The sequence below is a fragment of the Erinaceus europaeus genome, chromosome 17 (genome assembly GCF_950295315.1).
Source record: "Erinaceus europaeus chromosome 17, mEriEur2.1, whole genome shotgun sequence".
NCBI classification, from domain to species: Eukaryota; Metazoa; Chordata; class Mammalia; order Eulipotyphla; family Erinaceidae; genus Erinaceus; species Erinaceus europaeus.
Genome location: NC_080178.1, coordinates 21463002 through 21486280, shown reverse-complemented (window position 1 = coordinate 21486280; position 23279 = coordinate 21463002). Strand labels below are relative to the sequence as shown.

At 39.6% G+C, this 23279-nt stretch overlaps 1 protein-coding gene and 1 pseudogene across 2 annotated transcripts in view; both read right to left on the bottom strand.

Annotated features, from left to right (window-relative positions):
* The window catches only part of LRRC4C (leucine rich repeat containing 4C), a 424916-nt gene that overhangs the window by 326736 nt on the left and 74901 nt on the right, over window positions 1-23279 (bottom strand). The gene's annotated exons all lie outside the window — the stretch shown is intronic.
* LOC103118772 (protein sprouty homolog 4-like) lies at window positions 10541-11589 on the bottom strand (annotated as a pseudogene).

The following is a 23279-nucleotide window of genomic DNA, read 5'->3' as shown; positions in this document are numbered from 1 at the left end:
AGGTAGATCTAAACCTTCATAACAATATCAATTAAAACCAATCACATTTATCACCATTCTAAATGCCTTGACCATTTTATCTCATTTAAACATTCAAAGAATCCTCTGGGATGTGACTATGTTTAGTATATTTTGTTTATTTTGATGAGAGAGAGAAACCCAGAGAAAGAGAGAAACCAAAGCACTACTTAGCTCTGGTTTATTATGGTGGGGCTGAGGATTGAACAGCAGACTCCAGAGCCTTGGGCATGAAAGTCTTTTACAGAACCATTATGCTACCACCCTAGCCCTATAGATCACTATTATCTCCATTCTGAGATGAAGTTAAAAGTCTGAAGCAAAAGTAAGTAATTTCACCTGGACTATTGAGTGAAAAGGAAAACAAATAAAATACTAAACAGCATGTGAATGAAGTTTACTTGCTAGATTTAGTCTACACACCCTGCCAATTCACTGTTTTCAACTTAAAGTCAAAACAACTGTGAGACATTTCCTTATATTATAACCCCGTTGTTTTCACTAAAAAGATATAGACATGTATTGTATCTGGTCACAGAATTTACCAATACTTAGTATGTATTATCAGCAAGAGGAATAAAGTATTTGGTGAGTTATATCTAAGAAATTGAAATTTTTAATGTGCACAAAATACTGTCTGATTTCTTGAGGCAATATTATTTATAATTTTTTCAAATTAGAAGCATGAGTATGCTCTATAGTGGGGGTATGAATATTACAATAAATCTATACACTGGGATATTATTAAGTGACAACAATTTTTAAAATTGTGGTATATATATATATATTTTTTTAAGGTGTCAAGGGCACACTTGAAACTTACAAAGCATACAAACTCAATATAATTAAAATAACTAAATGATAAATGTATATTAAAAGAAAATATATATTAATTATGAAACTGAAGACCAAAAGATATTAACTGCATATGAGTAAGTGCAAGAATTCACAATACTACATTTACTACATTCTGGGAAAAATCTGCAATTGCCAGGAGTTCAGGAAGTGAGAATGGGAGGGATGATTAGTTGAAGCAGAATAGATGGAATTTTTAAGTTGGTAAAAACTATCTTGGGAGTCCTGCGGTAGCACAGTAGGTTAAGTTCAGGTGGTGCAAAGCACAAGGACCAGAATAAAGATCCAGGTTCGAGCCCCTGGATCCCCACCTGCAGGAGAGTTGCTTCACAGGAGGTGAAGCAGATCTGCAGGTGTCTTTCTCTCCCCCTCCGTCTTCCCCTCCTCTTTCCATTTCTCTCTGATCTATCCAACAACAAAGACAGACAACAATAATAACTACACCAATAAAACAACAAGGGCAACAAAAGGGGAATAAATAAATAAACATTAAAAAATGTTTATATACTATAAGGAATAATGACATAGGCATTGAAGTAATAGTATATTTTAATATTGAATAACTTCAAAGTATATTATGAACTTTAGTTAATAACAACATATAAATATTTGTACACTAATTGTTTCCCATCATAAAAATATATGTATATCCAAAGTAATACAAGATTTTAATATCAGGGGAACTTTGCATGTGATAATGATGGGTATATATGAAAAATACTTAATGGACTTCTTAAAATTTTTCTATTAACCAAAGTAAAATCTAAAACAATGTTGAGCAGTAGAGACACTATTATGGCTCTACAAAAGACTTTCATTCCTGAAGCTTTGATGTTCCAGGTTTAATCCCCTGCACCAGCACAAGCCAGAGCTGGTCAGTGCTCTGGTCTCTCTCTCTCATTGAAATATATAAATAGAATAATGTTTATTGAAAATTAATTAATTAATTAGTAATAAATAAACATTCAGGTGATCCTCTCTCACTCTTTTTTCCTTTTTGTTCATTGCCAGGACTTCACCAATTTTGACTATTTTACATAGAAAGAGAGATGTGAAAAGACAGAGAGGGAAAGAGACACCACAGCACCAAAGCTTCCTTGAGAGCAGTGGGACCTAATTCAAATTGGGGTAAGCTTGTAGGAAAGCAGGTGCATTACGCAGATGGCCTATTTTGCTGGCCCAAGTGTGTTTCTGAAGATATGGATGTTTTGTTTGATAAGTTTAATGAAAGGATATCAAGTAGATTTAACTATAAATACTTGGGTATATATTTTTTCTTATTACTGTTCAATTTTATATATCAAGAAGTTCTTTTTGGGAGTCAGGTGGTAGCGCAGGAGTTAAGTGCACGTGGTGTGAAGTGGAAGGACTGGCGTAAGGATCCCAGTTCGAACCCCAGGCTCCCCACCTGCAGGGGAGTCGCTTTACAGACAGGCAGGTCTGCATGTGTCTATCTTTCTCTTCCCTTCTCTGTCTTCCCCTCCTCTCTCCACTTCTCTCTGTCCTATTTAACAATGACAACATCAATAACAACAACAATAACTACAATAACAATGAAAAACAAGGGCAATAAAAGGGAAAGTAAATAAATATAAATAAAAATAAAAGATGAAAAAAAATTTTAAAGTTCTTTTTATCCATTTATTGGGGTGTTAACTGTTTAAAAGTACAATTACTGACACAGTGATATAATTTCTCATTTCCATGTGATAAACAGCTGAAAAAATTCTTACTTTGAATAGTAACAGGAAATAAAAATAAATAAAATAAAATGACGTTGGATTTTTTGAATAAACAAAAATGAATATTGACACACTGAGAATGTTCTTTGCTTTAGTTCTACCACAAACCTTTCACCTCTCTCTCTTTTTAATGGATTTAATATACAAAATCCAAGTCAGGAACAAAGGAGAAAAGTCAACGTAATCGTTTTTTGGAGAAATTAAAGATAGCATGGTAGCTTATAGCAGGGTATTTATTTTCAAATTGGACTCTGTACCTGCAACTAAACAAGACCCAATATGTAATAGCACGAGCCAAGTGAAAAGAGAATTGTTGATTAATATGACAGGATGCTACAGCTCTTTAATGAATTCTTCTCTGTATCTGTCATAAAGGATTGGGATTACATGAGCTCAGTGTTATGGTTCCTGTCCACTGAATCAGGTTTCCAGAATAAGGGACATTATGAGATTTGATTAAGAATTCTCTGACAAATCATAGGGAAGCGAAGATGAAATATTATCTGTGTACACACACATGGCAGATGGATCTAGATTCACACATGACTGAAGAAAAAATAACTGAATTAGAGAGATGCTATGAATATATTTATTTATTTTTCATTTAAGTCATCTCCTAGGCTTCACTGATCTAGAATGATAATGACAGTGAGAGACAGAGAAAAAACGAAAGTAGCCATAGCCTTAGCACAGAAGCTTCCTTTAATGTAGCAGGGGCTGGACTGGAAACTGAATTGCATATATGGGAAAGCAGCAAACTATCCAAGTGAGCTATTTTGCCAGTGACTTGTTATGGAGTTTACAATACTCCATGTAGGCAATACAGTAAAAAGTAGGAAAGGGATAATAGCTGAATAAAGTGGAGTAACAGAAGAGTGGCCATGGAAGAAAATGATGGAACGACAATAAGGTGATCCCCATTGCTCCAGACTTCTAGTAGCTTTGAGTGCCATGAAAGGTAAAATATATTAGAAAATTAAGTCTAACCTGTGCTCAGTCACTTTCTGGTCAGTTGGAGGAATAACATAGCTCTTGTTTATGTACAACTTCGAATCTTCCTGACAGAATAACCTCTTTTCCTATGGGAGCAAAGCAAGCCATTGACCTTTAGTTAAAACTTATCTTCAAGGACTAGAACAAATGAATAACATGAGCATGTCTCTGAGCCGAAGAACTGGTGAAGTACGAACTAAATCTTTCTTTTGAGAGGTATTTGTTCATTTTTGTCTATGACAGATAATTTCATCAACAGACTGCCAATAGCTAATTCATTCAATTCTTCCCAAATACTCTCAGATAAAATAAGTGACTGAATCCACCCATGTGTCCCCTTCGATGCATTTCAACTCTTGTTTCACTTGCCACAACAAACAACCCAAAAGTAACTTGTAGTTTCTAGATCACCTTCTTTGTTAACAGGTAATATTGAACAAGTAGAATATAGCAGTAACAACAACAACAACAAAAAACAATAAAGATAGCAATGTAGAGGGAGAGAGACAAAGATAATTGTTTAGTATATCTTTTCAATCTTTCCTCATTCAGTTAGATTTTACTATTATTCAAAATCAATATAATCTGTGAAAATAACTGGCTCCTACTCTGTAATTCTACACTATGGAGCTCCTTTCAGTCATTATTCTGAATATTTTCTGGGTACCTGTCTTGAGCTAGATGCTTTCTTCCATATCCTCCTCTTTTTTTAACTTGGCATAGAGAGGAAGAATAGAATTAACATAAAAGTCAAGAAATTCTAGGAGCCAGGTAGTGGTGCAACTGAACGAGTGCATATGCTATAATTCACATAGACCCAGGAGCAGGCCCTCAGTCCCCACTCTGTGAGTAGTGAAGCAGGGCTGTAAGTGTCTCTCTGTCACTCTCCCTCTCTATCTCCTTCTTAACTCTTAATTTCTGACTGTCTCTATCCAAAAAGATAATAATTTTTTTAAAGAAATTCTAAATTCTGGGAGTCGGGGGATAGTGCAGCAAGTTAAGCACAGGTGGTGCAAAGTACAAGAACCATCCTAAGGATCCTGGTAGGAGCCCCTGGCTCCCCACCTGCAAGGGAGTTGCTTCACAAGTGGTGAAGCAGGTCTGCAGGTGTCTATCTTTCTTTCCCCCCTCTGTCTTCCCCTCCTCTCTCCACTTCTCTCTGTCCTATCCAACAATGACAACATAAATAACAACAATAAGAACTACAATAATAAAACAACAAGGGCAACAAAAGGGAATAAATAAATACATATTGAAAAAGAAGAAATTCTGGATTTCTTTTCAGCACTGCATTGTATAAAGAACAATAAATTGAGATTCAAATATTTTTTTAGGGGTAACTAATACAAATCAACTTTTACATATTGATAAACATCTATGTCTGTTGTCTAAAAATTAGATTACAGAGGAGGAAGGAGAATAGATATTTTTATAAGCTTTTCAATTCTTTAAATAGTCTTCTGATATATTTATTAAAATACAGATTTCTGGGGCCTATGTGCAGATGTGTTTTCCCACTTTTAGGCAGGGCCCAAAAAATCTGAATCTTATCTTGTGTTCTGATTGAAACTTTTTTATTATTTAAATAATAATCTACAGGTTTCAGAAGCACATGAAAACCCATGAATTAGTTCCCCAGATCATAGTATAAGAATGCTCTTTATTTCTACTCTAACTCTTAGTTGGCAAATATGTGGATAATTTAGTTGAACATATCCACTTTTGTAGCTTCCTTTACCATTTTTAACATATACTTTAATTCTAAAACATGAAATAATTCTACCACTCTGTTAAATAAAATCTATTTTATGATTAAAATAAATATTTGTTTATAGCTTTGCAACTACTCTTACTTTGCTTCCAGCAGTTTTAATTTTACTCAAACTGGAAGAGCTTGAGATGTATATGGAAAGGTGAGGAAGATAAGTTAAAGGAGGGTAAAGGGATAGCCCATGCAGGTGAAAACTCCGGGTGTATCCAAGGACAACAGAAAAAAAAAAGTTTAAAGGAATTTTATAAGGATAAAAGTACTATACAGATTGATGGGTTCCGGGAGGTTGCCTGTTGGTTAAGCACATGTCTTAACTAATATATGTAGCTCTGTGTTTGATTTCTGGCACTACCTGAGACTACTAAGGAAACTATAAAAATGAAGGGGAAGGGACCACCTGGTTGAGAGCACATGTTACATTCTAACTCAGGTTCAAGCCCATGGCCCTACCTGCAAGGGGGAAGTTTCATGAATGGCGAAACAGCGCTTCAGGTGTCTCTCCATCCTTATTCTTCTCTATCTCCCCCTCCCCTCTTTTTGACCGTCTTCATCCAATAAATAAAGATAATGAAAAAAATTAATAAAATAAAAATTAGGTTGGGAAGGTCACTTAGACACATCAGTTTCTGGGTTTCTTTCCCAGGCCCACATAAAAATTGTGCAGGTTTGTACCAAAATATTGGAGAAATGTTTAGAATATTTGGTGGAAAATACTTTAGCAAAACTGAACTTCATTTGGAGGTGTCAGAACCTCAAGCGTGCATTATTTAGTAAATAGTAAAATTATATAGCTTGAATTTTACTATTCCACAAATTAAAAATATACTTGATACCTAAAAGACATCTAAATCTTACTAAGACTTCGTCTTGCCATGTACATTATAGTTACTCAAGTCTATGTACCCAACAATTCCAATAGCCTATGATTTATAACATGGATTTTAATTATCAGGATAATGTATTATTCTTCACCTAATTCTGAAAACATTCCAAATAGATGTAATTTCAAAATATGTTTTATCTTTTAATATCACTGTGACAGGGAGTGTTCATGTTTTCATAATGTTTTGATGATGAGGTGAAGAGAAATCTTAACTTCAGAAAACGAATTCAGGAAATAGTGTAATTAAGCAAAACATATGGGGTGATATAATATCACTGGCAGTCATCCTAGATGTCAATTTAGAAAGAGAAAAGAAAAAGAGCTTTTCTATAACAAGGGAGAAAAACTTTAGAACTTAGAAACCAGTTTTGCCACAGTGAATAATGGAACCCACTGTAGAAACATTATGATTTCCTCACAGTTACCAAACTCTTATAGTAATCTTTCAATTAACATTCTTATGAAAAAAGTGATTTTCCTTATTGATTTCCTTATCCCTAACATTTAGAATCTTCACTGATTAAATGCTGGGCATATCCCATTCTTATCCTACACCTAATTAAAGTAAATAATTTTTTTCTTTTCTTTCTTTCTTTCTTTCTTTACCAAACTATACATTTCAGGAGTATAAGCTATCAAGTGTTTCTCTTTTTTTATATTTAACAATATATATTTATATATATTTTCTAGATCAGTACACTCAGTTTTTAACTTGTTTTTTTTTTCTTCACAAACAGAAGAACTCTTACAATAGTAGACTTTCTAAAATAAATACTATTAAAATAGAGCTTCAAAATAAATATTCTATACAAAGGAAACCTTCTGTGGCAACTTTTGTAGTGGGGTGGGTGAGAAGGGGGCTACAGTGACAGGGGGAAATGAAATAGGAATGCAGAGGCATGGGGGACCTTGAACAGCTTTTGTTTTGTAACATGACACCAAACTGTGGGGCAGTAAGAAGAGAAAGCAAGATGAGACATCACATAGTCACCCACAGCAAGCAAAGATAGCAGCCTAAGACTTGCCATCAACAGTCACAGTAAGCAGAGTGCATGAGAAAACTTACCAAGGGCATGAACCAGAAGGCTGGTGAACCTCATGGGATGCCCCAGTGCATTTGTACAGTGCAAACATGTGCTGCCCACACCTGCTCCAGAATCTCCTGGAGCAGCCTGAAGAATATGGAGCTTCACGGTGAGGAAGCCTGGCTACAATTCCCCAGCAATCCTTTTCCAAGCTGTGTCACCTTGGCCAAGTCATTTCCTACTGGGGCCTCACTTGATATACAATAGGCTCTACAGGCTTTAAAATGCCCAGAGAATCACAGGAATCTCATGAAGTTCTTCCATCTCTCAGCTGCACAGGGGCCTGTAGCAACTGCCACAGTTGGTCTTCAACCCAGGTACCAGGGTTCCTGCTGTGGTCTTGGTTGTTCAAACAAGCAAGGGGAGGGTACAAAGAAGAAATGTCCTGAATCCAGGTTTATGCGCCCCACTTCTGGTTCAAGCAGAACTACCACACCACTGCAAGCTGACTAGAAGTGGAACCAGTGGGCACTTTCCAAAAAGGGTCAAGATGAGGCATAGGAAAAGTGATATGTTTTTCTTGTCAGTCCCACCAGGCAAGTCACTGGTGACAGGAAGCACAGTCAGCCACAGTTATGTGTTATGTTTCTGAGAGCTTGGTACCTCAGTGGCCCTTGACTGGCCCCTGGCATCCATGGATGAGCCAGTTTTCTTGGCCAAGAAGCTGAGAAGAAAACATGCAGAGGAAAGGCCAACACCACAGAACTGAGGGAACCCACACTGCTTCACGCCTTCCCACTGAGCACACGGGGCACCACTCTGCAGACATCTATCTAAAAGGATGAGCGCAAACCAAAGAACAAGCCAAAATGGGGGTAGTGGGAGCCAGAAAAAAACCAAACCCCAGAAAAAAATCCATGTTTACAACTATGTACACAAAAGGGCAGGATTCAGGAGGCTGTCTGGCAAGAAACAGGGTCTATGTAGACAGAGGATCAGTGTAGGGTAGAGGGGTGTGTGTGTTGTGTATAATACACAGCTTATATAAATCAATTCTCCACAGAACCAGAGCATAGAACACCAAGATCACCAAAGTGCAGCTTGCCACTAGGTCGAGTTTCCCATAGAGAGACACTTGAAGAAGGGGCTCTGGGGAAAGTTCTGAAGACCCCCTCACCCCACCCCAAGAGTGGATGAATGTCCTCTCATTTGGGGGAAGGGGAAGACCTCTGCACACCTACTCTGAAGAAAACCTCTTCAGTCCCTTTTAGCACATAGCTGATACATTCAATTAGTATAAGTGGTTGGCTGAATATGTTTTCTTCCCTACCATTCCTTCAGATTTGTGCAAGACCATCCGCTGACTGTAGCAAGGGCAGCTTTAGAAAATGCAGATGCAATGTTTCATATTTGCCTTTTGAAGCTAGCAAAATGTTATATAAATAAATCCTAAAATAATAAGAACCTCCCCCTTCTGTCTTCCAATCAATAAATACCTATGGTTACAATTAACTTACACTAAATCATAAGATATTACTACTAGCCTTCTAGAAGGAAAGGAAAAAAAAAGTCCTTGAGAAGCATTGGGTGCATACCAACCACAGCTACTTGCCTCCTTCCAGGAAGCAATTCAGCCTCTACAGACAAACTGGAAATGCTACCAACACTTCATGCCATGCACTTCCCATCTCACCTGGGGCAGCTGTTCTGACCCAGTCTGCTTCCTCTTGTTAGAGGGGGTAACACAAAATACCACACAAAACAAAAACTCCCTCACAATAGCTGGGGAGGAAGGACCAGACACACTACAGCTTTTGCATGCAACAAGTACCTACCCACTGGACAGACGCTGCACTTTCTGAGTCCTTTAGCACCTTGAGACAGAGAGAGTTGCTACTTTGAGGGCTGCCTAGAGGGGGGTGAGGGGAGTGGGGCTACACACAACAGCAAGGCTCAACCACTAGGAGCCAGCCCCTGGAAAATCGCCCCCACCCACCCACACTCTCCTGACTCCCCCACCAGGGCCTTCCTAACACTGGAATAGACTCTTTTTTCATAATCTATTTACATTAAAGATACAGACACATCACTGTACATAAAAGGCTATGACAGCAAGCAGCAGCATCAGAAGAGAAGGAACCCACCCCCAGCTAGGATCAGCTGTCACTCTGCCAATGGGAGGTGCTGCCTCTCCTCTTTGCTATTAAAATCCTGTTCTTGGTGGGGAGGGATTGTGTTCCTTGAGGCTGCACGCCCCCCCCCCCCCAATTTTAAAATCAGTCTTTCCTGGGGGGGTGGCCCAAAAGGAAGCAAGTGTGTTTCATTATTTCTTTTTTCTTTATAACACCGTTAGCATCTGGTTTAATTAATCTATAAAAACATAATGACTGGATCCAGAGACCACAGCTTCAGACTCATTGGCAAAAAATGATATTTGGTCTCACATTTGCTGCCCGGATTTCTCTACCCATCATCAGCTTTCTGGAAAGGATCTGAGTGGAGAGAACTCGGGACATACAGCGGGCAGGAGAGTCTGTGACTCACTTAAGAACCGAAAGTCGGTGTTGTGAGTGAAACACCCTTTCCCCTCCAAGAGTTAGCAGTGAAGCTGGAAAGGAGAACTGTACTGTCCCTGGCTCTGTGGAGGCAGAGCAAGGGAAGCAGGGACTCACTGGCTACCCTCTGTTCTCAGTATATACAACAGGGGCCACCAGAGTCTACATGGTCCCTGTTAGGTGTCAGGCAGGGACCAACTGAGGTGGAGGGGGGAGAAGAAGGTAAAGACATCAAGACTCCAAGGATCTTCTTCAAAAGTCCCCTGACCACTCAGTGATTTCTCCCAGGCAGCCAAAGAGAAAGGAAGATGGGGGTGGGGGGAGACTAAGAAGTACTCCAGCAGCTGCAACTTCCGGGTTTGTGTCCACATCTGTGTTCCATCCCCCCAAAAAGAGAAAGATCTGTCCCCCACCCTGGCTACACCACACCCCCTTCCACTGTCTGTTTAACACAAAGTTCCAGCACCCTGAAAAACAAACCCAAAGTTGCTTCTTCATCTTTTTTTAGGGGAGAAAAGAGGGCAGACCTTGGCGGTCTCTCATTTCTTCCCTGACATTGGGGTGACAGGGAGTTGAGTGAGTGCCCAGAAAGATGAGCTGCAGGAAGTTCAGAACTCAGGACTCCCTGCAAGTCTTCTTAGGTGTCAGAAGGTGGCCAGATTCCAGGGGGTGAGAGCATGAATGCCTGGACCCAAGCATCAGAAAGGCTTGTCAGGTCTGCTGGCCTTGGCATCCCCAGAAGCTGCCTTGCAGATGACACTGTTCATGTGCCTGCACCCAGGACGTCGCAGATGGTTATAACTGCGCTGGGCCAGCTTCACACAGCCGGTGGCAGGCAGATAGCAGAGCAGGCAGGGCAGCACCAGGGACAGGGCACCCATGAAAGACCAGCGGCTGCAGCAGTTTGAGCGGGAGCAGGAGCAGGAGCAGGGGTAGTCAGCGCAGGAGCACTCATCGTCCTCCTTGGTACAGTAGTAGAAGATGCCCTGCACCAGGCACATGCCTTAGTTGACCAGGGTCTGGGCCGAGCACAGGTACTCTTGGTTGCAGACCCAGCAGGAAGGCAGCTCCCTCCGAGGGGACGCACACTCCTTCCACTTACACTTCCCATAGGCCTCGCGCAGCAAGAAGTGCTCATCTAGCTCTGGGGGCAGCGTGGTCACCGGGCCCTTGAGGTCCAGCGGCTCGCAGTGGATGGCCTTGGGCTGGATGCGCACTGCCCTCGGGGAGGCTTGGTCAGCCACAGGAGGCAGTGCCATGTGGTCTAAGAGCCTCTGGTCAGAGGATGTGCTGCTGCTGCTGCTGACAGAGCTGGGGCGCCCGCTGAAGGAGATCCAGCAGTGGGTGTCCTGGTCACAGAGGGCGGGCGTCTGGGCCAACTCAGGGCCCGTGGGGGACACCAGGCCAGGGTTGTATATGTAGTCATTCTGTCATTCTCCAAATGGCTGGTCTTCATCTGGTCGATGGGCAGGATGGTCAGGGGGTGCTGGAGCCGGCTGTGGGGCTTTCAGCTATCCAGGAGGGGCTGGACCATGACTGAGCTGGGAGTGAAGGGGGCGGTCTGTGGGATAGGGGGCTCCATGGTCCTAGGCTGCAGCAAGAAAACAGGCGTCTAAGGGCCTTTGAGGAGCCGCGGAGTCACAAGCATAGCTCCAGGTCTATGTAAATTCCCGAATTCCAGCCGGTCAGACGCTGCTGAACCTGCAGAAGCCGGCCGAAGGAACCTGCATGACTCCCTGTGCTCTGCAGCACCAGTTCCGCGCGCTGTCAGCTCCTCTTGCTGCCTTGGCCCAAGTGTTTCTTTTTATTCTTTATTTCACTCACATAAAATATCATATTAACTCAATTTATTTCTTTTTAAAAATGTTATATGTATTTTGTTGCCTTTGTTTTTATTGTTGTTGTAGTTATTGTTGTTACTGATGTCGTCATTGTTAGACAGGACAGAGAGAAATGGAGAGAGGAGGGGAAGACAGAGGGGGAGAGAAGACAGACACCTGCAGACCTGCTTTACCGCTTTGAAGTGACGCCCCTGCAGGTGGGGAGCCGGGGGCTCGAACCAGGATCCTTATGCCTGTCCTTGCGCTTTGTGCCACATGCGTATTTATTAACTTTTTAATTTGATATGGCAGAGAGAAATTGTGAAGAAGAGAGGACCCAGAGAATGAGAAAGACACCTGTAGCATTACTTCACCACTCCTGAAGCTTTTTCCCCTAGACAGGTGAGGACTGTGAGCTTCAACCTGAGTCCTTGCACATGGTAATGTGAGCTCAACCAGGTGAACCACAACCCCACCTTCATATTATCTCTTGCTCAACAAATAATTGCTAAATGAATGGTCGCTTAATGTCTGTTTAAAACTCTTGTATAAATCAATTCCTAGAGTCTGAGTCTATGTTTTCTCTTTCAAAAGCATACACTTGTACAGGAAACAGTCCATATGGTGGGTAGAACTAGATTGAATTATTCTGAAAATAATTGCTTTTTTCTGATGTATTTCACATGTCTTGGCATCAACATGCAGTCCATTTTTCCTGTTCTTCTCTTGTGTTCTTGTACACATACACATATACATACACTAAGATCTCTTTCCTCAAAAATCTGTTTGCTTTGAGAACACTGCCCAGATAAGACATTCACCTGAAATGTTATATTGACAAAGCAGTCTATTATCCTGTGCCTACTTTGCATTTGCTAATAAGTCTGCAGGATGTAGTGCATGAAGCCATGTGGCTTATGTTGGCTATCACTTACCCTTTGAGTATCTTTGTTAATTGGCCGTGTTGACAGAAGCAGCCAATATTTCGTATTAGAGGTTCCAGTGAGTGCATCATATGCTAATTGTTTTCTTTGTCAATTCATTCTAGTTGCTCAGTGATAAAATCAAAATGAGACTATAATAAATCAGTAGCTTGTCAAATCTAAAGTAAAACAGCCCATTTCTTCTCAGTGGAGAATATTCCACAAAGATGTATTTTACTTCCATATATATATATATATATATATATATATAATTTTTATTTATAAAAAGGGAACACTGACGAAAACCATACAACCACATAATTCCCACCACCAGAACTCCATATCCCATCCCCTCCCCTGATAGCTTTCCTATTCTTTATCCCTCTGGTAGCATGGACCAAGGGACATTATAGGGTGCAGAAAGTGGAAGGTTTAGCATCTGTAATTGCTTTCCTGCTGAACATGGGTGTTGACAGGTCCATCCATGCTCCCAGCCTGCCTCTCTCTTTCCCTGGTGGGGAGGGGCTCTGGGGAAGCAGGGCTCCAGGACACAATTGTGGGGTTGTCTGCTCAGGGAAGTCCAACTAGCATCATAGTAGCATTTGGAACCTAGTGGTTGAAAGAAGAGTTAACATATAAAGCCAAACAAATTGTTTATTATTCATGAGCCTAATGGCTGGAATAGGGTATAATGAAGATGAAGATTAGTAGGCCTATTTTAGTTATATTCTAAAGGGCTCATGACTATACTAGTGTTTTTTTTAACTCCCTCTTTTATTATTTTAAATTATATATCTTCTATTTATTGAGTAGACACCACAAGAAAGTGAGAGGATAGGGGGAAAGAGAAAGAGGGACATCTGCAGCACTGGCTCACCATTTACAAACCTTACCCCCTGTAGGAGGGGACTTAGGATTCAAACAAAGGTCATGTTCACTGTAACATATGCACTCAACCACCCCTCCCCAACAATAATCTTCAGTTTGTTTTTCATTTCTTTTCTTTTTTTTGACAGGGCAGAAAGAAATTGAGATGGGAGGGGAGAATAGAGATGGAAGGAGAGAAAGATAAACACCTGCACACATACTTCACCGCTTGTGAAGTGATCCACCTGCAATTGGGGAGACGGCTGAGTCCAGATCCTTGTGCCAAGGTCTCTTTCACTTTCATTATATGTGCACAACCCAATGAGCCACCACCTGATGTCCTTGGCCCCAACTTTCTATAGACTCATGCATGGGCATTTTTGATGCCAGTAAAGGGGAAGAATGACAGAAAAAGATAGTAAAATGTTTTTCAGTATACAAAGACCATGTATAGATTCACAATCTGATAATTCATAGTGACCTACCTCTAAAAGTGTGTGTGTGTATGCCAGTGTGTGCCAGTGTGTGTGTGTATGTGTGTGTGTGTGTGTGTGTGTGTGTATGCTTGTATATGTGTGCTTTCTGAGTGGATTTCGTACCTCTGCCAGTCTATATATAATATATGGGGAATATGACATCTCTTCTGAAATATCTTTATATACCTCTGGGACCATCAGATAAGGGAGATCCTTAAGAAAATAGGAATATGGAGGTTAGAATGAAGGAAGTGCTATCTACTAAATAATATAACTGGATTCTAGTGCCCACAAGATTTAAAACAATTTGCTGAACTTTGATATGACCAGTTGAAAAGAACAATGGTCAGAAGTAGGACTCAGTGTTTTCTTTTTACATTTAGTATTGAAGGAATCCTGGTTTTCAGTACCATGGCTGCAAATTGGACTCACTGAAAGTTTACTATAAGCCAATTCTGTTTTTTTATCCTTCTCTGAAACAGTGAAACTAAATTATGCCCTATTTCTTTGCAAGTATCCATCCTAAATGTTCTGTAGTTTGTAACTAGCTTCATTTGTGAAAGATGAAAATATATATTTGTTATATTTAAAGAAAATCTAATTTTATGAGACAGACGAGGGGGCTGCTATAGATGTGTTGGAGACATGTGGATATGGAAAAAAGGGACTCATATGCAGAAGACCTACACTCTATCTGTTGCGTCACTTTCCCAGCACTGACAACTTATTATTTTCTTTTTTATATTTATTTATTATATTTTGTTGACCTTGTTGTTTTATTGTTGTAGTTATTATTGTTGTCGTCCTTGTTGGATAGGACAGAGAGAAATCGAGAAAGAAGGGGAAGACAGAGGGGGGGGAAAGTTAGACACCTGCAGACCTGCTTCACCTCCTGTGAAGTAACCCCCCTGCAGGTGGGGAGCTGGGGGCTCAAACAGGGATCCTTATGCTGGTCCTTGTGCTTTGTGCCACCTGCACTTAACCCACTGAGTTACCGTCCGACTCCCTACAACTTGTTATTTTCAAAGTTTACTGATTGATGTTTATATCTATACTTAAAAGTATCTGTACTGAAAAGCCTCATGGGTAGATGTATTTTATCCTCATTTTGAAGGAAAAGACAGAGACTAATGACTGCAGAATTTACTTATAACATAATGGAACTATCATTCATATCCTGTTACCCAAGTTAATACTCTAGCAATTGATTTCATGCATATATGATATATATGTGTGTGTTCTATACACACGTTTTATACCTATGTCTTGATTGTCAGTAAAGTCACAACATTTTTTAAATTTTTTACTTATTTTTTTTACTACTACAAGGGTTATGGTGCCAGCACTATGAATCCACCACTCCTGTTGACTATTTATACAATTTTTTTCTTTCCATTTTATTTAATGGTACAGAGAGAAATTAAGAGGGGGGTGAGAGAGGAAGGGAGGGATGGAGAGAGACCTGTAGATATGCTTCAGTGATAGTGAATGCCATATTACACTGAATAAATCACTGTGCTAATGTACGTAAAGGAACACCATACACATGTATCCACAGGGAGGCTGGACAACATGCTCTATAATACACCTGAGGAAGATGGGTCCTGATATTGGGGCAGCTTGAAACATTCCTTCTCATGACCACAGAATGTGAGCTCAGATCTACAGGGATGCAGAGGTCACATAGGTTCCTAACCTGAATATGGGCCTCAGATCAGATCAAATCGATGGGGTTTAGAGTCAACAATATTTATACACCTTTTTCATTTTAGGGAGCAACTCTTCCCTGACCCAGGTTTCTGGTCCTTTTTACAGCCATGACATCACCTCTCCAGACAATAACTTGGATCCACCTGCATATCAGATTTCAGGCTCAGGGGAAAAAAAAAAACTAGTATAGCTGCAGGTCCTTTGGAATATAACTAAAATATGCCTACTAGCTATCTACAAAACGGAGACCCCCCCCCCAACTCTTTCATCTGCACTATTCCAGCCTTTAGGTTCATGATTAGTCAACAGTTTGTTTGGCTTTATATGTTAACTCTATTTTCAGCCACCAGGTTCCATGATGCGACCAGACTTCCCTGGACAGACAACCCCACCAATGTGTCCTGAAGCTCCACTAGGGAAAGAGAGAGGCAGACTGGGAGTATGGGTTGACCTGTCAATGCCCATGTTCAGAGGGGAGGCAATTTCAGAAGCCAGGCCTTCCACCTTCTTTATCCCACGATGATCTTGGGCCCATACTCCCAGAGAGTTAAAAAATAGGAAAACTATCAGTGGAGGTATTTTATACAGAGATCTGGTGGTGAGAATTGTGTGAAGTTGTATCCCTCTTATCCTATGGTTTTGTCAATGTCTCCTTTTTATAAATAAAAATTTAAAAAATAACAATGATAATAACCACAACAATGATAAAACAACAAAGGCAACACAAAGGGGGGGGGAAATGGCCTCCAGGAGCTGCTATGAACTTAGGTCTACAGATATTTTTTTGGTTGAATGTTATGGAATCCTTGGGGAATATACATATTCCAAATGTCCTATAAATAGGTACATTTCTATTATTTGCATTGTTGGAATTTTCGGGTATAATGTATGCATACATAAACTAAACTGATCTCCAATGGGAAAAACATAAGACAGAGCTGATTTTGTCACACCAGCCCACAGTAATCAGAATTCAGCTGACACACAGATAATCTGAAATATCAATGTACCTGAGATTAGTCAACTATTATTTCTACATATTTGTTTAATATCATTATATATATATTTATTTTGAAAGCCTAAAATGATATACTGAGACACTGACACATCTGATATCATAAAAATGAAAGTGAACACTACTTGGAGAAAAGAATTTTAAAATGGGAGTAAGTTCTTTACGGTTTAACTGAACTCTACCCAACTAATGTACACAATCATAAGTTAAACAAACAGTAGTTACTTTAAACTACTTAGGTTTTAGGATGATTGTTTTTAATGGTGCAAAGTTTGACATTAGCATGCAGCTCAATATATGCTGGGTTACTTTGTTTGGCTATTTAGTCCTTGCAGAAAGCCATGGAAGTAGAAGTTAATTTCTATATTTTTACAAGTAAGAGACAGAGGCATGTCAACAAGAGTTAGCAACTTGTTTTAGTAGCAGGATTCTAGTAGATAAATATGTAACACAAGGGAAGTCATACCATACTACTTTTTCTTCAGTTTGATGACTTTATGTAACAGTATGTATGCAATGTTTTTCCTATAGAAAATCGTTCTGTCATAGAGTTACAATAACTTTTATCTCAGTCCAAACTGATTGTTGAAATTCAGTTCAAGTTTTATGTGAGTTGCAATTTGTAAAATCTTCTCCCCAAATAACTTAACCAAAGCACAGCATACTTAATACCAAAGCACAACTTACTTCTGGGTATTATTTCCGTCATATAATAGAATGACTTTACTAAGGTTACTTATATTGTTGACTATTGACCTCAGTTGCAAAATTAAGCAGTTTATAATTTGTAGTACATGTATGTTGAATGTTATGACTGTATGTCTCTCTAAAGCAGCTGGTGCCTTAACTAGACTGGGAATAAATGCTATTATAAACAAGGCACAGTTAGTTAAAATGTTATAGCTAATATTACTAAACAAGTTACAAATATAACAAAGAAAGCAGTTTTAATATGCTTCCCCAAGTCCTGATGATCAGGAAAGAACACTGCTGTTTATTTAGACCTTTAAAAATTGAAAAAAACAAAACAAAACAAAGATTAAGGGCATGTGCTGACTGATGCTGACACAATAATCTCTATAAACAAAGGAACATTAAGATAGGACAATGTGGCAAAACACCACTGGATGGTCAGTAACAAATTGTAGACTCACAGGTCAATAGGGCATAACAGGGGGAAAACTTTCACCAGTAGTGAAGCAGTGCTATAGAGGTCTCTCCGTCTCTCTTCCTTTCTCTACTTATTGCCCCCCCCCCAATTTCTCTTTATCCCATCAGAGAGAGAGAGAGAGAGAGAACAAAATAAAGAACTAGAACAAAGGCTTTTTCTACTCAAGTAATTTATTTTCCTCACCTATATGGAAAAAAGTAAATATCTGATATCTCAAATTACAAAATAGTCTTTTGCTTATATACTGGTAATAAAATTTTAATCAATTTGTTTCAGTAATAGAGTGGAAATTGGACATTGTGTTAATTAGTTCAGTCTTCATGGTTGCAGAAAATTAAGTCCGGGTGTGAGGGATAGTTAAAATATGCCAAAGTTGTTAGGCACCTGGGTTGCTTCCAGGTTTTATCTATTAGGAATTATGTTGGTATGGACATAGGTAAACACATATTTTTGGTATGTGTTATGGAGTCTTTGGGGTATGTCCCTAGGAGAGGTATTACTGGGTCATATGGAAGATCTATGACTAGCCTTGCAAGAGTGCTCCAGACTGCTCTCCACAGAGAGGTTGGACCAATTTACATTCCCACCAACAGTGAAGAAGGGTTCCTCTCTCCCCACAGCCTCTCCAGCATTTGTTTCTGCTGTCATTTTTGATGTATGCCATTCTCACAGGGGTGAGGTGATATCTCAATGTTGTCTTTATTTGCATTTCTTTAACAATCAGTGATCTGGAGCAATTTTTCATGTGCTTGTTAGCCTTTCAAAGTTTTTTTAATTATATTTATTTATTCCCTTTTGTTGCCCTTGTTGTTTTATTGTTGTAGTTATTGTTATTGTTGTTATTGATGTTGTCATTGTTGGATAGGACAGAGAGAAATGGAGAGAGAAGGGAAAGACAGAGAGGAGGAGAGAAAGATAGACACCTGCAGACCTGATTCACTGCCTGTGAAGCGACTCCCCTACAAGTGGAGAACCAGGGGATTGGGATCCTTATGCTGGTCCTTGCACTTTACATCATGTGCGCTTAACCCGCTGCACTACCGTCCGACTCCCTCAAAGTTTTTTACTATATTGTATAGTCATTTTCCTACATCATATTAATAGGTTCTTTCAATAATACCCTCAAGTTCTGCGGGAGTCGGGTGGAAACGCAGCAGGTTAAGCTCACATGGTACAAAGCGCAAGGACCTGCATAAGGATCCTGGTTCGAGGCCCTGGCTCCCCACTTGTAGGGGAGTCACTTCGCAGGTGGTGAAGCAGGTCTGCACGTGTCTATCTTTCTCTCCCCCTCTCTGTCTTCCCCTCCTCTCTACATTTCTCTCTGTCCTATTTAACAATGAAATCAATAACACTATCAGTAATAAGTACAACAACAATAAAAAACAATGAGGGCAACAAAAGGAAAAGTAAATAAATATAAATTAAAAAATAATAAGTCTTAAAAATACCCTCAAGTTGTTTATGCCCCACTTACCACTGACAGGGTGTAGTCATGGGCTTTGCATGATACCAGTGCATATAGGAAGTATATACAGATTGCAAATGTCCTCTGAATAGGTACATTTCTATTATTTGTATTGTTGGAATTTTCAGGTATAATGTATACATACATAAACTAAAGTGATCTCTGATGAGAAAAAAATGAGACAGAGATGACTTTGTCACACCAGCCCACAGTAATCAGAATTCAGCTGACACACAAATAATCTGATTCATCAATGTACTTGAGATTAGTGAACTATGGTTTACCTGAACTCTACCCAACTAATGTACACAATCACAAGTTTAACAAACAATAGTTACTTTAAACTACTTAGTTTTTATGATGATTGTTTTTAATGGTGCAAAATTTGACATTACCATGCAGAAGACTTTGGGTTACATTTTCCAGTCCCAAATCTGCAGGGGGAACACTCATGAGAGGTGAAGCAGCTTTGCAGGTGTTTCTCTTTCTCTCTCCTCCATCTCCCTGTCACCTTTCAATTTCTCATTGTCTTATCAAGTGAAAAAAAAAAAAGAAAATAAGGAAGTAAAATAATGTTAAGTTGTAGATAAAAATCAGTGACTAGCATTAATTAGCAATTGCCAAATCCAGCATTTTGAATCTTCTCTCTTCCTTGTAAATTTTCTTCATATTAAGCTATGCATTCAGCTCTGCTATTCCCACTCATATTTATTCTCATTCACAAATTAACTGCTCCATTTCTCATAATTCCTCTGGCACAATGCCAGCCTATGTTTCCATTATTCCTTGTCTGACAGTTTCAATCTCTACCTCCCTCTTACAGTCCTGTCTCTGTCTCAGTTAGGCTTCCATTCCTCTACTATATTGTCAAGGGCATGGCCTATATTTCATATCTGAAAATAATATTCACTTGTCAGTTTTTTTCTTTTTCTGTTTAATTCTTACATGTACTTTTTGTTCTGGATGTAACTTTGGTAACTGTGGACTACAAGTTCAAGATGCTCTTGTTATTGAACTTTTCTCCTGTACTTCTTACCACACATGTTTGCATCCACTTGTGGCTCGGTGAATTTTTTTTTCAAAAGGTTGCGGTTGAAACAGGATTCTGTGTAGTATTTGATTGTGTATATATACCACAGCTTGCTCGGCCATTCATCTGTTGTTGGGCACCTGGGTTGTTTCCAAGCTTTAGCTATTATAAATTGTGCTGCTATGAACATAGGTAAACACAAATCGTTTTGGTTGGGAGTTGAGGAGTCTTCTCAACTTCTTCGGGTATATCCCTAGAAGAGGAATTACTGGGTCATATGGAAGGTCCATGTCTAGCCTTGCAAGTGTTCTCCAGACTACTCTCCACAAAGGTTGGATCAATTTACATTCCCACCAATAGTACAGAAGAGTTCCTCTGTCCCCACAGCCTCTCCAGCATTTGTTGCTGCTGTCATTTGATGTATGTTATTCTCACATGGGTGAGGTGGTATCTCAATGTTGTCTTTATTTGCATTTCTCTGACAATCAGTGACCTGGAGCAATTTTTCATGTGTTTGTTAGCTTTTTGAATCTCTTCTGTAGTGAATGTTCTGTTCATATCCTCTGCCAATTTTTGGATAGGGTCATTTAGTTTTTTGTTGCTATGTTTGCTGAGTTTTTTTTTTATCTATTTTGGTGACTAAGCTAACCTTATCAAATTAAGGACTACAAAAAGCTGAATAAGGGCAAGAGACTGGCATACTGTAATTATGACTCTTTAGTCACTATCAGGTCATCTCTGTGTACACTTATTTTGTTCTATTTCTTTGAGATCTGGGTGAGATCAGAGAAATTCCATAAAAAAAAATAAAAACAGACTGTCAACTGACTTCTTATCAGAAAATCTAAATGTTAGTAATACTGACAAGATATAATGAAAGTTTTTAAATGGCAAAGTAAACCAGAAAAGATGCTCTTTTCTGTTGGTTATCAGTCAAGTTTGAAGACGTAAGGAAGACCTTGTTAGATAAATATGAATTAAAGAAATAATTGACTCTATAGGAAATAACTCTATAAATTGACTCTATAGGAAATGCTAAGTAGACGTATGCATACTAAGATGAAAATCTAAAATTTTCAATGACTTTTACTCTCCTGAAATATTATTCAAACTTTATATGATAGGCAAATTATTTTTCTATATTTCTAGTATATGGCCCCTCATCCAAAATCTAAATTAAACAGGCATTAGACCACTCATGTGGAGATATTTCCAAAGGTGCTCTCTGACCAAGTTGTCAAATATTAATAGACCACAAAAAAGCTCATGTAATTCTTTAAAATGAAAGTTTTGTGTTTCCAATTTCATCACTTTGGTATTGTGGAATCAAAATGTACTATTGGGGGGGTTAACATGGATAATATGTGAACACTACCTTAGGGAGGGACTGAGGAAACCAAAGAAAGTACAAATTTCAGTTCTCTACAAGTTCTGCTAAAACATGCAGCTTAAGTTCTTTAAATACTATTCTTTGTTTTCTATTTGTTTATATGAGCAAATAAATAACATAGGAGGTCTTGCTGTACATTCCTAACACAGATCACTGCAGTATGCTTCTTCAATTATCCTGGTCTTGCATTATTTTAAAACAGCTTCTTCATCTTCTGCAGCTTTAATAAACTGCTGTTTACCCTTAAACCAGCTATCAAAACTTTTCCATTATAATATCACCCATACTACAGATATCCCTTACAACCCACAAAGACAAACTGTTGTTGAGAAGGCCCACCAAATACCTAGGCCCAATTAAGTAAAGAAAAAAGGAAGGATACATTCCCCCCAATATTCAGTTGGCTAAGGCACTAACTACATTAAACCTCCTGTAAAATCTATAAAAATTTGAACCAGATGCCCTGCTAACCATGGGAAGCAGATTTGTATGTGTTTCTTTCACAGGAATTCCTGGAAACCATTTGGGCTCCTGTCCTCTGACATCACCCACAAGATGGCAGGACTACAGCGCCCTCCCTGAAACCCATGATGTGATCTGGCATGATCTGAAGAAATAGATTCACAGACTCCAAAGGACAGAACTTTCCTACTGCCCTTCCTTGGCCCATCACTGTCTGCCCTTCCTGCTTCTGCTTCACCTGTCACCTTTTGGCGGTTTCAGCTCACTCTCTATAGAAAAGCAATATTCCAGTGGCTGTCCACGACCATCAAAATAGATGTGTGGCATTTCTTCCCCTAGTCATTGGCATTGGACTGACGCTTCTACTGGACTTGCTGGTACACCTCTTGAACACTCCTTTTATGCTGCTGGGATTCTCAAGAACCGACTGCAGTAGTCCATGGACTTTGTAGCAAGCTTTCTTGGGACTCTATAGCACTCAATAGCCCCTTCGCCAGGCAGGCCACAAGCCCCTTCACCTGGAAGACCACAGCCCCCCTCACCTGTAGGCCCTGCCTATCAGAGGCAGGAAATGTCCCCTCACCTGCAAGCCCTGCCCTCAGAGGCAAGAAATGCCCCTGGCTGACAGGCTCTGCTCCTCAGAGGCAGGAAATGCCCCCTTGCTGTTAGGCCCTGCCCTTTGTAGGCAGAAGACACCCCTTCTTCCCTTAGGCCCCACCCTCTCTGCCCATCAGACCGCCCCTCTCTCCCTACCAGGCCTCTCTTTAGTCTCATGCTATGCCTTGCTACTCTTAATTATCACTCCCTGTCTTATTCCAGTTTTTTTTTTTTTAAAAAAACACCTGCACAATATCATTCAGGTTTCTGAACAAAAGGTTTATGTTCACCCCTATACTGCTATTCCCCTGACAGAAATGGAGTCTTTAACAGCCAATGGCCCATTTATATATGGCCATTAAGAAAGAGGGAGATATAGGGAAATTGTGAGGATGTGGTTGAGTGTTGTTAAAATTTTCAGAGGCTCTAGCCGGGCGGGCTGGCTTCACGGGCAGGTAACAGAGACGCGGAGACAACGGCTGGGCAGGGAAGCTGTATTTCTTTATTCAGG